General features: G+C 34.7%; 1 non-coding gene across 1 annotated transcript; it reads left to right on the top strand.

The window, feature by feature from the left end:
• Positions 1-4,545: 4,545 nt before the first annotated feature.
• Positions 4,546-4,652, top strand: LOC131174278 (small nucleolar RNA R71). Its single transcript, XR_009144526.1, has one exon. It is a non-coding gene; the product is annotated as a small nucleolar RNA R71 (small nucleolar RNA).
• The last annotated feature ends 6,201 nt before the right edge of the window (positions 4,653-10,853 follow it).

The raw sequence follows: 10,853 nt of genomic DNA, 5'->3' as shown, positions 1-10,853 counted from the left end.
AACTTACCAGGCATCAGCTTCAATATTGAATTATACAATAAAACTTTTTGTCCAACCACAAACTGCTTCCTTAGAATTAGTTTGTCATGGAATGCCTTGGTCTTTTCTTTATAGATCTTAGAGTTCTCATAAGCCTCAAGTCGAATTTCCTCTAATTCCTGAAATTGTAATTTTCTTTCCACACAAACAGTATCCAAATCCAAATTACATTGTCTAACAGCCCAATAGGCCTTATGTTCTAACTCAATAGGAAGGTGACACAACTTACCAAATACCAATCTGTAAGGAGACATACCTATGGGTGTCTTATAAGCAGTCCTGTAAGCCCACAAAGCATCATCAAGTCTAAGGCTCCAATCTTTTCTATTTGGCTTCACTGTTTTTTCCAAAATAGACTTGATCTCTATATTAGACACCTCTACTTGTCCACTTGTTTAAGGGTGATAAGCTGTAGATATTCCATGGTAAACACCATATCTCTTCAACAATACCTCAACAGTTCTATTACAAAAATGTGTGCCCCGGTTACTGATTAAAGCTCTAGGAACTCCAAACCTGCTAAAAATGTTTGACTTGACAAAACCTACAACAGCTTTAGAATCATCAGTCCTGGTGGCTTTGGCTTCCACCCATTTCAAGACATAATCAACAGCAAGTAATATATAAACAAAGCCAAAAGAAGAAGGAAATGGACCCATAAAATCAATACCCCACACATCAAAAATCTCACAAACAAGTATTGGATTCTGAATCATCTCATTCCTATGGGTTAAACTTCCTGTTCTTTGACATTGTTCACAATTTTTGCAAATCAAATATGAATCACGAAATATAGTGGGCTAGTAAAAACCACAATCTAATATTTTTCGACCTATTCTCTTGGGTCCAAAATGACCTCCACGTGCATAGGCATGACAAAAAGCAAGAATAGATTGAATCTCATTATCAGGAACACATCTCCTAATAATTTGATCTGAACAAAATTTCTACAAATATGGGTCATCCCACACATAATACTTAGCCTCACAATTCAATTTCTATTTCATAGCTCTACTCAAATCAAAAGGCACAACCTTAGTAACCAAATAATTCACCAAATCAGCATACCAAGGGATCATACCTTGCAATTTAAATAACTGCTCATCAGGAAAAAGTTTCTGTAAAGGAAGTGGATCTTCTTGTGTCACTAACCTGCTCAAATGATCTGCAACCAAGTTCTCAACTCCTTTCTTATTCTTGATTTGAAGATCAAATTCTTGCAGCAGAAGGATCCATCTAATCAACCTTGGTTTTGCTTCCTTCTTTGCCAAGAGATACTTCAACGCTGCATGATCAGAGAAGATAATTATTTTAGAACCAAGCAAATATGACCGAAATTTATCTAAAGCAAAAACTATAGCCAAAAACTTTTTTTTGGTCATAGAATAATTGCACTGAGCTGAATTGAGTGTTCTGGATGCATAATAAATCACATGAAAGAGCTTCCCAACACGTTGCCCTAAAACTGCTCCCACTACATAATTACTTGCGTCACACATAATTTCAACGGTATTGTCCAATCAGGAACCTGGATAATAGGGGGAGATGTCAATGCAGATTTTTATTTATCAAAAGCTTCCTTGCACTCTTCACTGAACTCAAACAATACATCTTTTTGCAAGAGTCTAGACAAAGGCAATGCTATCTTAGAGAAATCCTTAATGAACCTGCGATAGAAACCTGCATGACCAAGAAAAAAAGTGTACTTCCCTCACAGTTGTGGGGTAGGGTAAGTTCACAATTAAATCAATTTTAGACTTATCCACCTCAATACCCCTACTAGAGACAACATGACCCAAAACAATCCCCCGTTCCACCATAAAATGACACTTCTCAAAATTTAAAACAAGATTTTTCTCAATGCATCTCTCAAAAACAGAATTTAAATAATGTTAACATGCATCAAATGAATCACCATACACAGTAAAATCATCCATGAATACCTTAAGGCAAGTATCAATGTAATATGAAAATATGCTCATCATGCATCTCTGAAATGTGGCAGGTGCATTACAAAGCCTGAAGGGCATCCTTCTAAAAGCAAAAGTTCCAAAAGTGCAAGTGAAGGTAGTCTTCTCTTGATCCTCCGGTGCAATCACAATTTGATTATATCCAAAAAATCCATCAAGAAAGCAGAAATAAGACTTACCTGTTAACCGCTCAAGCATCTGATCAATGAATGGCAGTGGGAAGTGGTCCTTCCTTGTTGTTGAATTCAGCTTGCGGTAGTCTATGCACATTCGCCATCCACTCTGAATCCTTATTGGAACAAGTTCATTATCTTGATTTGCTACCACAGTGACTCCTGATTTTTTTGGCACTACTTGGACTGGACTTACCCATTTGCTGTCTGAAATTGGGTAAATAACTCCTGCATCCAGTAGCTTTAAAATCTCCTTCTTCACAACCTCCATCATTTGTGGGTTCAATCTCCTTTGAGCTTCTCTACTTGGTTTAGCCTCATCCTCCAGTAAAATCCTGTGCATGCACACTGATGGACTTATACCTTTGATGTTAGCTATTGTCCATCCAATTGCTTCCTTGTGTAGTCTCAGAACCCTAATCAATCTGTCTTTTTCAATTTTTGTTAAATTACTTGAGACGATAACTGGAAGTGTCTCATTGTCTCCCAAGTAAACATACTTCAAATGCTCAGGTAAAGGCTTGAGTTCAAGGACTGGTGCCTGCACAACAGAAGGTAACAATTTTGTGTGAGATACAAGTAAGTTGATCTTTGGTACTCCATACCTTTTTTAAACAGGAGGTAATGACTGCATTGCCATCACTGCCTTTTGAACCTCTACACTTAATGGTGGATTGGTACTGATTTCTTGAATTCCTTGACTAATCACCACTTCTAACTCATCCTCCATGCTTAACTCAAAGACATCTTGCACAATTGTATCAACAACATCAATAGAAAAGACAGAATGATCATCAGTAGGATACTTCATGGCATTAAAGATATTAAATTTGACAGTCTCTCCATCAAACTCCATAGTTAAGGTACCATCATCCACATCAATTTTTATCTTAGCAGTTTTGACGAAAGGTCTTCCAAACAAAATCAAAGCTGACTTTGATGTGGGAACACTATCCTCCATATCCACAATGCAAAAATCTGTAGGAAAAATCAATTCTCCAACTTGCACCAACACATCCTCAACCACTCCAAATGGGTAAGCATTAGAACGATCAACTAACTGAATAATGACATTGGTTTCTTTCAAAGGACCCAAATTTAAAGTTTGAAAAATTAAATTTGACATAACATTAATAGATGCTCCTAAATCTGCCATTGTACGTTCAAATTTAGAATCACCTATTCTGCAAGGAATAGAAAACGAATCTGGATCCTTACACTTAGGGAGTAATTTTCGCTGAATTAATGCTGACACATTTTCTCCCACACTGATCTTCTCATTATTCCTCAACTTGTGCTTTGTAGTGCATAATTCCTTAAGGAATTTAGCATACTTGGGAACTTATTTGATCGCATCAAGTAAAGGTATATTCACCTCCACCTTTCTAAAAGTCTCAAAAATTTCTTTCTCTTGTTTTTCTTTCTTATTTTTAGCCAACCTGCAGGGGAATGGAGGAAGAACATAATTATTAACCTTATTCAGTTTAGGTTCAGTATTTACCTCAACTTCAGGAACTTCAGACTCTTTTGCTCCTTGCTTCTTCTTTTTTATTGGCTCATGTGGTGTCTGATTATCAACTTCTTTCCCACTCCGCAACAGTATCGCACTTGCATTTTCTCTAGGATTCATGACTGTTTGTGATGGGAGTTTTCCAGAACCTTGAGCTTCCAACTTACTCACAGATGAGGCTAACTGACCAATCTGCCTCTCTATGTTTTGAATGCTATTTCTGGTCTCCTGTTGAAACTGTTGGGTATTGTTAGCCAAAGCCTTAACAATTTCATTAAGTGACATACCTTGATTTGAGGGAGGCGGAGGTGGAAGTGGTTGATTCACTTGTGGTCTTTGCTGCTGGTATCTGTTTTGCACCGGTTGATTCCCATAACTCAAATTGAGATGATCTCGCCATCCTGGATTATAAGTATTAGAAAAGGGATCATACCTGCATTGTGGCTGTCCATAATCTCCTACTGCATGCTGTCCATAATTTCCTACTGCATTAGCATGTTGCATTGATTCATCCTCTTGTAATGCAGGACACATGTCAGTAGCATGACCCGAACCCGAACAAATTCCACATACCTTAATAGTTTGCATTTTCCCTACAACCAACTGCCTCACCAAAGAAGTTAAATCAGAAATCTGTTTCTCAAGGTTAGATGTACTTACCTCATTAACCTTCTTAGGTGTGTGATCCATTCTCATTCCAAACTGTTGAGAATTTGCTGCCATATTAGCAATCAGCCTCCTTGCCTCTTCTAGTGTCTTGTCAACCAAAGCTCCTCCACTAGCAGCATCTATCATACTGCGGTCCATTGGTAGAAGTCCTTCATAAAAATACAGAATCAAAAGCTGCTCACTTATTTGATGATGGGGACAGCTTGCACACAGCTTCTTAAATCTCTCCCAATACTCATACAAACTCTCTCTATTGTACTGCCGGATGTCACAAATTTCTTTTCTTATGTTGGCAGCACAAGAAGCAGGAAAATACTTCTCCAGAAATATCTGCTTCATCCCATTCCATGAGTTGACAAATCCAGAAGGAAGGTAATACAACTAATCCTTAGTTGTGCCCTCCAGTGAGAAAGGGAAAGCTCGAAGCTTGATTTAATCCTCTGAAACTCCTTGAGGTTTCATGCTGGAACACGTAACATGAAATTCCTTTAGATACTTATGTGGATCCTCACCTACAAGACCATGAAATTTAGGCAACAAATGGATTAGTCTAGATTTCAACTCAAAAGCAACATTTAAAGCAGGGTATTGGATACACAAAGGCTGTTGGTTTAGATCAGGAGTAGCCAACTCTTTCAAAGTCCTAGCAGCAGCCATGGTCTCCTTTTCGGAACTTGACTCTGAATCCGAATTCGAACTTAGCTCTTTTGGAGATTGGACTCCTTCAGATGTATTTGGAATCTGCCTAGCTTGCTTAGCCAATTTTCTCAACCGTTTAGCTATTTTTTCTACTTCTGGATCAAAGATCAACTCACCAGATTGAGAAATTCTTGTCATAAACAAAAAAAAAATCAAAGTAAAAACAAAAAAATGCCTCAAAACCCTAGAAAACAATGGAATTTGGCCTCGAGAGGGTGGGGCCATAGAATCCTATAGATTGATTGGTCTTGATCAGAGCGTCGTTTTCGTCAAAATAGGTATGGGCCGCCCTCCAAATTCAACCAAAATCCTTAATGAACAGTAACAATGAATAGTAACACTGTAATTATTATATATTTTTTTTCTTTTCCAAAAACCTGAAAATAGCAACAACTCACAAATAAAATTAATAACAGAATATCTAACACCAAAAACACGAAATCAAATAAACTTCAGTCCCCGGCAACGGCACTAAAATTGTTGATGTGTGTCGAATCCATCAAAAATTAAATTAACTGAAATTACCAGTAATGAAATATTTTCTGCAGCAAGTGGTAAATCCAGGTCGAACCCTAGAGACTGAATTATTAATTTTCGTGCACTTGTGTGTAATGGAAAATGAAAGAAATAAAGATTGGGGCCGGGGGGGGGGGGGTCGTAACACAAAATCAGAAGAAATCAGAAATTCAAGAACTAAATATGAAAATCTCAATTTAAACAAACTTCAGTCCAAGGTAATTCACATTCCAATGCATTGATTTGATCATAGACAAAAGAAATACAATTATCTCTTATTGAATACTTAATGTAGATTTACCAAACAGCGAAGTAAACCCCTGACTTCCCTATACTCATCAATTCGAGCCCAACACTCTTATTGACTCTAATTATTAACTGAGTTGGTATTAAGCAAGCCTCATCAAATTAATAACTGCTTTAAGAAAAGGAAGTAGTTAAGCTGAACAACAATTTATGAAGCATAAATTATTTAATCCATCCTATTGTTTCCTTAGGTTATTATCGAAAACTTGGATCATAATCAATAAAACCTAATTGCTACTCATGCTCAATCTTACACAACAATTACGGATTATGAAGATAAACTAGTAATTGATCAAATCAAACAATCAACTAATAGGTCTTTTTAGCAAATCATTCAACAGATCAAAAACAATTAAATCAGAAAATAATAGATATTCAAACAGATATAAATTAAATTAAGAACCTGGTCTTACAAATCACACATAAGAACTTGAATTCCTTGAACTGAATTAAAAACTTAGCCACTCATGTTCATGGCTTACAGAAAAATAAAATAAAGAAATCTAAAGAAGAATTCTAAAAGATGAATGGAGAGGCTGCTGAATGGTGTTTATGGAGAATGAAGGTCTGAATTGGGATGCTCTTAGTCGCTACCCAAAGACGTATTTATACTAAAAAAACCTAATCCCAAAGATAGGAACCAAACCAAACTAGGAAAGGTTTTGAAATTCAAGATACAGATTTTCAGCCTGCATTCACATTTCTGCAATCAAGGCAGATTTTCAGCAATTTTCTTTCTGAATCTACCTCTGCCCTCTTCAGGAAAGTTGTAGCCCTATTTCTTAGCTTTCCAACGGGTACTCATGGACTCAAATCCGAGGTCTACAGCCCATGTTATGACCCAAAAATCGAGACTAGTTCAGTCAGACAGTCCAGCCCATTATGATGAATTCATTGCCATTTTTGACAATTAAAATGGCCTCATCTCTCGTCTAGCCCTTCATAGAAGTTGTAGAGGTGGCTCTTAAGGTTTAATTGGGCTTAGCCTTGCTTCATTTAGACATCTAAAACTCCAGATACAAAATAAATACTAAAACTGGTCGTGACCCATCGAGTCTAGGCTTTTGCAATAAATCCATAGCTCATTTTGTCAATCTTGGAGACTGATTTGGGTCTTGGTCCCTCTTTATCATTTGAAGTGCTCTATCTTAGCTTTTCAATGGATTAAACAGCAATCAATTTGGAGATCCACAACTTTAGAAACACCTGAAAAATATAGCAAAGATCAAATGCTAAAAATTTCTCCATTTAACACAATTATTTCAAAACTATCTAAAAATATGCCTAAATGATAAATATATGTTAACCAACTGAATTAAACATAAAAACACACTAAAAACACTAAATGTGATGGGAGTAAAATTAATAAATTATGCACTTATCAGGTAGTCACGGCTAGAGCTTAACTCGCTGGGACCCGATTCTTATATATGGATAAGTCGAGGTGAGCACAACTTTGAGTTGATCTTGCTAACCCCCACACTTGGATTATTAAGCAAAGTCCAGCTTGAGTTGACCTCACTGGCAGGTATTAGATTAAGAGAGTTGTACAGGAGATCAGCTCCCATATATGTATCGATGTTATACATGGGTGTGTGCATGCTTCAAATTATCTTTTGTGCGAATATTGATTGATTTGTTTGAACTATGTGAATGTGTTGCATTTCATACATAGGAATGTATTAGACTTACATGGTTATAGAAATTATATTTAAAATCAATATCTTATTCTCTGAGTCAAACGCTCACTACCTGTTCAACTATTTTTTTTCCTCAGGTGACAAGTGGCTTTATTTGTGATTAACCTATTTTCTTTCCTCACAGGTTTAAACAGAAAATATTTTGATTTGCTTTTATTATCTTTTATTTAAATCTAGAACTCCATATGGGCCAATACTTGTATTTGTATTTGGGTTATAATAACTTTGTTTTGGAGTTGTAAAATTAATTATGTGAGATTATGTGGATGTATGAGATATTTATTATTGTTGATGGAGGGAGTTGAGCTCCTCATATTATTGATATTATTTGTGTACAGGTCAGGCAAGTTAATGCTCACCGTTGGATAGTCCAGTTTATAACTGAACTCTGTCTGTTTGTTTTCTTGAAATTGGGCTACCTGAATGGGCTTTATGAACGAATTAGAAATAGTTAGGCTTACTACGGGCTTTGGTGGCATTATGCTGACCCAAGTCCTAGTAGCGGTTCGGCCCAAAAATCAGGTCGTGACAATATAGGACTGAAGCAGTGCTACCAATTGAGCTAGAGGTCAAATCCTTGAGAGTGATGCTAAAAGCTAAGATCCCGAAAAATGAGTGGGCCCAGAAGAGATATGAAGAAGTAGTTTTGATTGATGAGAAGAGGATGTGAGCCTTATATCATATGCAGGCTTATCAGATGAAGATAGCCAGGGCCTTTAATAAGAAGGTGAAATCAAGAAATATCAAAGAGGGAGACATAGTTTTGAAAGAAGCCCGACCAGTCCCTTTTGATCCAAGAGGAAAGTTTAAGCCAAACTGAGATGGTCCATACATAGTAAAAAAGATTTTGCTAAGAGGTGCTGTAAGAATATCATACCTAAATGGGAATGAATTGTAAGAACCAATCAACTTAGACAGACTCAAATGGTACTTTGTGTGAGATAGGCTTGCTAGGCCGAAATTCTGCAAAAAGCGGTCTAGGCAAAAGTAAGGGTCAAAGAAAAAAAAACGAAAGAAGAAAAGAAAAAATGTTAGGTTGAAAACCCACAAAAGGAGAGATGAGAGAAAATTTGGATAGAAAACTTGAAAAGGCCATTCGACAGGTTATAAAGCTTATTTCTAACTTTGGAAGGTTAGAAATTTGGCAAAACTAAATGTAAGAGGAAGTAATGATGTACCTCAATAAATAAAGAAGTTTTTATTGCATTAACTAGGAATAGATTTTATTTAATTATTATGATGAATGTTTGTGTCTTGAGGGATACATCAAATGGTTAAGAAATTAAACTGCATTGTTTTGATTTAATCTATTTCTTGTGAGCATTGCAGAATAGGTGTTTGATATGAATGCCCCGGTAATTGTCTAATTTCAAAAAAAAAAAAAAAGAGAGCTCGCTAGGTGGAAAACTTGAAAGGGCTGCTTAGGCAAAGATTAGAGCAAGTTTGCCAAGATGAAAACCCAAAAGGGTATTTCAAGCAAAAGTTAGGGCATAAAGAATGGAGTTCATAGAAAAGAAATGAGTCAAGGCAGAACAAGGTTTTGAAATAGCTTTAGAATAATGAACTATGGGGGTAAAAAGATTCAGAAATATTCATAAGTATTTAGAGATATTTTAAAGCTATAGAAAATTTAGAGATTTTCAAAACTCTTTTAGTTCTTTCTTGCTTGTTTCTTTTCTTTTCTTCAAGAAGATTTTCTTGCAAGATTTTTTGAAGGTTGGTTCTTTTATTTTCTTTCAAAGATCTATGCCATGTAATATTTAATTCTATGTTCTTTGTTTTTTAATTTATTCTGCATATTCATATGGATCATGTAATTATGTTTAATTTGAGGGGATACACAATGTTGCACATATTTAGTTTTCTATTTTCCATTTTTTTATTACTTTTCATTATTTTTTGAATCTGTAAAAATTTTAAAATTTTTTTATTCATATTCTGCATGAAATTTTATTAATTTTAGGCTCAAGAATCATTGAAAATGTTTTTGCATTTTATAAGTTATGGCCGTTTAAAATTAAGGTTCCTGTAAAATCCGATTTGCAGGATACCTGAATTTTGAAGTTTATATCTCCCTTGTTTATTAATATTTTTATGTGAATATGGTGTCTAAAGTTAAGTTTAGAATCTTGTGAATCTTTTTCAATTGGTTTCGCATTCATATCTGTTGTGGTTGGTAAGTTATAAATTTTACAAAAAAAAGTAGTGAGATTCTATCACTGAAAAAAGTTACGATTTGTATAGACTATTTGGCTAGGGTTTTATTTGGTCTATAAATTTTATGATCTTATATGATGTTCTAGCTATTTTCTATAATTTTTTTCATGATTTTTAAGCATGTCTAGCTATTTTTTAAAAATCAGATTTCTTATTATTGTCAATCTATCATAATCTAGGAATTGTATGCTGATACATGTTCTTGTGTGTTCTTGAGTTCCAATTGATATTTGATCTATTTTTCAATGTTCTTTTAATTTAAGAAGTGTAATGAAGTGTTTGGATTATGACCTGGACTCTTAGATAGTTGTAACTAATTAGGAATTTTAATCCCTTAAGATATTAGAGTTAGAATCCAATGCAAATTATTATTAGCATTTTCTTATTTTCTTTATTTCCTTTATTTTTTTTAGTTTCTTTATTTTTATTACAAACAAAATTGGTAAGGTACAACTACTTACCTTAGGGCTACTTATAAATTTTGTTTGTAATTAAAATAAAGAAACTAAAAAAAATAAAGGAAGTAAAAAAAAATAAGAAAATACTAATAATAATTTGCATTGGATTCTAACTCTAGTCTCTTAAGGGTTTAAATTCCTAATTAGTTATAAATACCTAAGGGTCCAGGTCTTCTAACATAATCCAAACACTTTATAACACTTCTCAAATTAAAAGAATAAGGAAAAATAGATCAAATATCAATTAAAACCAAAAAACACATAAGAAAATTCATCAATCTACAATTCTCAGATTCTGGCAGATTGACAGTAATAAGAAATCTGATTTTGAAAAAATAGTTAGACTCTCCTAAAAATCATGAAAAAATTACAGATGAGAGCTGACACATCATATAAGATCATAAAATTTATAGACCAAACAAAACCCTAGCCAAATAGTCTACACAAATTGTAACTTTTCCCGGTGACAGAATTACACTACTTTTTTGTAAAATTCATAACTCATCAACCACAATAGATATGAATGCGAAACTAATTGGAAAAGATTCACAAGATTCTAAACTTAATTTTAGACACCATATTCACGCAAACATATT

Source organism: Hevea brasiliensis, chromosome 15 (assembly GCF_030052815.1).
Source record: "Hevea brasiliensis isolate MT/VB/25A 57/8 chromosome 15, ASM3005281v1, whole genome shotgun sequence".
NCBI lineage: Eukaryota > Viridiplantae > Streptophyta > Magnoliopsida > Malpighiales > Euphorbiaceae > Hevea > Hevea brasiliensis.
This window is presented reverse-complemented; position numbering and strand designations above follow the sequence as displayed.